Below are 5,259 nucleotides of genomic sequence, written 5' to 3'. Positions count from 1 at the left end.
GAGGACCCACATAGCTGTTTGCCTGTGTACTGCTGAATGTCAAGTGCAAGCCAGGGGTGGCTCTGATTTTGTTTTCCCCTTTGAAAAGCTAGAGAGGCCCTTACAACAAGAACTCTCTATTTCTTTGTTTTCCAAGAGCTATGACTCAAATATGATAGGGGCAGAGCCCTTGACCACTGCCTCGGGCAGTAAATGAGTCCTTGGCCCTGCCAGTGATATGCGAGATGTTTGTCTTATATATAGCTTGTGGCTATTTAGAATTAAATAGTATATTGTATCTGGGGTCCCTTTATTTCTCCAAAGCTGGGGACACTGGTTGTGGGCAGCCAAGACCAAAGATGCACTGGATGTGAAGGTCGGACCGTCTGAATCCAGCCAGCAACATATTGTGGAAATGGAAACTCCCGAGGCCGCGGACAGAAACTTTGGCGACCTCTGCCCAGCAAGGAAGAGAGAGACTTTCTCCTCGGGGAGGCCACTGGTCTATCAGTGCTGCTCCATAGAGCTTTCGCGAGGAGGAGAAGGATCTGTTCTGCTCCTCACAAGATGGTGGCTGTAGGGCACTTGAAATGTGGCTAGTGGGGCCGAGGAAATGAGTTTTGAATTGTGTGGGATTTGGCGAGTGGCTAAGAGTACCGGACAGTTGGGCCCGAAGTTCCTACTCTCCGAGCGTGGTCTGGGGAACAGTGTCGACATCACCCAGGGGCTTGAGAAAGAACACGGGTTTTCAGGTCCTAGCCCAGTGCTGGGACCCAGAATTTGCCTTTTGGCGGGATTCCTTTGGGTGTTTGTGTGTCCAATGAAGAGGATTTTAAGGGACTCCCACAGCCTCCCATGCATCATCCCTTGATTCAATATGGAGGACAGCGAGCAGATGTTTGGAAAAGAACAGCACATTCCTGGGCTTCAGTTTGAAGGGACTGGTTTAGACGCTTTCCCAACAGGGTGGTTGTGAGGGGGAGGCTGTGATGAGAACAGCACCCCCGCCCCTAGCGGAGGTTCAGCTTCTACAACATCTGAAAATCGATCAGAAGTCCCGTCTTGCTTGCTGTGCAGAACAGCAGGCTCTGATCAGACTCCTGGACAATCCCACGCCCTGGGCATTTGGGATGGCTGGGACAGCCTGCAAATCCCTGCCTTCCCATCTTGCCGAGTTCAGAATCCTCCCAACTCATTGGAAAATATGCTCTTTTGGATCAAATACATTTCATTTTCTCCTTTGGGACTCAGATGGTTTCTTTTCTTTGTTCCACTCCCCCTCCTTATTTCTACTTTAGTTCTAGCTGTCAAGGTTGTTATTTCAACCCATTCCTACTTTTCTAATTGCTACATCCATTTATTTTTTATTTTTTTGAGGAAACTGAAAGTTACTGTGATTTCTGTCCTCTCTCCCCCATCTCCCCACTAGGTTTGAAGTCTTGTCTTTTTCATAAAGCATTTCTCATTTTGTTCTTTCCCTTGGGGCGTCTTGGTTGTTTCTCTCACTTTTACTTTCCCCATGTTCGGGGTAATTATCTGTGATCTGCTATGCTAATACTTGCCCACAATGGAAGAGATGCTCAGTATCATAGTGCTCTGTGTTCTCCTTGAGGCTGTGTACTTTTCTGAAGAGAAACTCATGAATGTGTCCTATTCCTCTAAGATCTCTCCATCAGTGAGACAGCAACCATTGATGTTGCCTAGGCTGCGAACCAGGAGCAGGGGAAATCGTGGATGGTGCCCATTGAGCACCACAAAGTGTACATCGCAGGCTTTGGATAAGATGTTACCTACGAGCTCAGCTATTCAGTGACTATCTATTCATTTATTCAACATTCAGTCCTTGAGCTCCCACTGGGGGCCACACCGAAGACTGAACCACAGCCCGGATCCCAGAAACTCACAAGAAATTACAGTATCTCCTGGGGCACCGAACTGGTGTCGACCAAGCTGTGGGCGCCCAGTGGGAGCCCAGTGGAGTGGGGTCAGCTACTACTGCTCTCACAGGAAGAGTGGTATAGTGGAGCGAACTTTGCCTCTGCTCTCAATCTGAAGTTGAAGAAGCCATGGGCTAGATGTTTGCGGTTTGGGGCTCTCTGCTGGAGGATGGGATCATGAGAACCAAGTATTGCTGTAGGCAAGACTGATAGAAGGGAATGGGGGAGGGAAGAGGTTGGGGAAAGGCACAGAGGGAGTGGTGATGGGAAATGGCTGGGGGAAAGGGGCAAATTACCCAGCAGAAGAGGTCCATGTAGGACCACTGATGAGCAATGCCCAAATCCCGAATTCATTAGGGGTTGCAAATGGTGAGGTTCTTTTTAACTGATTGGCTGAAATTCTTCTACAATTCGTCCTCTCAACTTCCTGTCGCCCTGAGTTACAGTGTGCACAGGAGAAGCACGATGCGTACTGGGTTCTTTCTCTTATTTATTTTCAAAATGCCAAGTAGGTGCCCTAGTCCTTTGGGAGTTATTTTTGTGGATGACAAAGAGTTGAACCTGACTTCTGCAGGGGGAGGGTCAAATCCTCAAATTCTCTTAGCAGCTTTGCAGGAGAGGTGTTCATGCACCCATTTTTATAGATGGAGAACAGAGACTCAGAGGTAGCATGAGCGAGTCAGTGGAGGAGCCAGGAGTTCATATCAGGTCCACCTGGCTGCCGAGACCAGACTCAGCTGCATGGCACACCCCTTTGGGCTGTAGGGAGTTCACCTACACCTGGGATCTGCCTGGCTTCCTAGAAGTCAACATTCTACGGTCTGAAAAAATGCCATGTGTACCCTTGAAGCCTAAAAATAATCTTACCTAAAGTTGCTTTTAATCACAACTATAGCATTGACTTGTTTGATACTTGTTAGGTGGTTTCCCAAAAGTTGGCTGAGGCCTAGGCTGCTTTTAGCGGATTTATATAATTCACTTCTTGCAAGGTGGTATCACATGGCATCACGATTCGTCCATCTGTGGTTCATGTTAAATATCATTGGTACGCATAAGTGAAGGAAGCTTGTAGCAGAAGGGGTTTATTTATCAAGGAATCTGGGAGAAACTGAGGATTAACTGTAGGCATAAAGGGGTTTACTGAAACGCAAAGGCCAACGCTAGGTCATCAAGAACGTTTGTGTGGTGGTATTGTTTGTTTAGTCAATGGCTGCAGGAAGAGCCATGACACTATCCAATGAATTAATGAAGATGATGTATCAGAGCTCTTTCTGCCGCGTGTGACTCACACCAGGCTAAACATGGCCTACAGGGTTTGTTTGCTAACCCACGCAGGGACAGATGTGGCTGGACTTCAGGGCTCAGATGCTGTGCTCAGGGCCTGGTTTCTCACTTCACATCTGGGCTCTGCTTACTTTGCGTTGGGTGCATTCCCACTGACATTCTCTCCCCTGTAGTCCCAGGATGGTAACTGCTGTGGCTACAGCCTTCCTATTTCACATCAACAAGGAAAGTAAAGTAAAGAGCTTTTCTTTACTTTTTATCAAGTCTTATTGGTCTCAAAATGGTCCACGTGCCTACCCCTGAACAATTGCGGTAGCCAGGGGAACGGGATGCACTTCTTGGCTCATGAGCTCCAACCTTGAGCGCAGGGGCTGAAAGTAAGAAGTAGATCCTAAAACAGGGAAACGTGGCGTTTTCATGAGAAGTGTGAATGCATGATGGGAAGCAAACCCGAATTCCATTTCAGGCTTGTCCAGGACACCGCGAAGTGGTTCAGGGGCCTGTGCATTCCCTGATGTTGTACTTACACATTTGTGTTTATGTCTGTTTTTCAGGGAGAGGGTCCACCATTTTGATTAGATTATCGAAGGCCCATCTAAAGGGTTGGCTATTCTGAGAATGGTGGACACCGAACCAGACTGGAATGCTTCTTTAAAAAAACCGAGACTCCACATTTGTACTGTCGGCTTGAATGTTTTCAATATGAGACGTAGAAGCCGCCCTGTAGCTGCCTTTTATGAAATGATGGTGAACCCATTGGGATGACCACAGATAGTAAATACTGATTAGAATTTAGTTTATATCATTCCTTCAGGTTCTAGAAACTACAGACCCCCCTTTTTTTTTCCTCCTAAGAAAGCCCTATGTCAGGGGTCACAACAGAGGTTCCCCTGACTCTGTCACAGAGGACAAACCCACGCCCCTTTTGGGGATCCAGCCAGTGCCTGCCTTCTGCAGAGCAGCCTCAGCGCCCCTTTTGCCCAGGGGTGGAGCTGCTCCTCCCGGGCGAGGAAAGGCCCCTGGGAATCATCTCCCTGTAATGATGCCAAGGCCTCACACAGGCTGATATTTTTCTGCTAATTCCAGGCTGGGGCCCAGCGTGTGCCCTGCTGACACCAGATGATGTTAGTTCTCTGGCTGATATAGTGGCGGATGAGCAAACATTGGGCTGCTGGCAGAATCCTCGACTTCCTGAGTGACCACAATCACGGATTCACTGAAGTTTAAACACACAGAGCCTCGTCGCCCTTGCCCTTTGCGTTTGCCAGGAGATGAGGCTGTCGGTGTAAGCAGCCAGCCCTCATTTCCCCCTCCAGCGCGCACTCTGGATTTTAATCAGGTTCAAAGCCTGCCTAGCATTTTGCTTCTTTTCCATCTGTAGGACCCGCAGGCCAGCCCAGGGCGCTTAGATGGTAACGAGCACACGAATCACCCAGGGATCCTGTTCAAAGGCAGAATTCGATTCCGCAGGCCTGGGGTGGGGCCTGAGATTCTGGATTTCTAACACGCTCCCAGGGACCCCGATGTTTTTCCACGGTCCACACATCTAAATGCAAAGGGGTGGATACCCTCAAGAGCCATCCATGATGGAACTGTGTTCAGTGAAATAAGTCAGATGGGAAAACACAAATACTATAGGATTTCACTCATATGTGGAATATAAAACAACAACAAAAAAAATGAACTAAAACAACACCAAACAAAAACAAATCCTAGACATAGATAACAGAATAGTGGTTCCCAGAGGGGAAGGGGCTGGGGGCGAGGCCGAACAGGGTAGAACTTTGGTGGTGAACATGAATCGACGATACAGAGAGTGAATTATAGCTTATACTTTTGAAATGTTATCAACCAATGTTATCTCAATAAATTTAATTTTAGAAGTTACCCACCAAGCAACACAGGGGAAAATAAAAGCAAGGGTTAGGCCCATGGCTTTCAACTCTGGCTGCCCATTGGAGTCACGTGGGGAGCTGCAGAAATACAGAGGCTGCGTCCACCCCAGGTTCTAGGTTCTTCTGATCAGGGTGTGCTCCGCAGGTGTTGCTGCCGGGCAGCC

Source organism: Furipterus horrens, unplaced genomic scaffold (genome assembly GCF_987537825.1).
Source record: "Furipterus horrens unplaced genomic scaffold, mFurHor1.1.pri manual_scaffold_7, whole genome shotgun sequence".
Classification (NCBI taxonomy): domain Eukaryota; kingdom Metazoa; phylum Chordata; class Mammalia; order Chiroptera; family Furipteridae; genus Furipterus; species Furipterus horrens.
Note: the sequence above shows the minus strand (reverse complement) of the source record.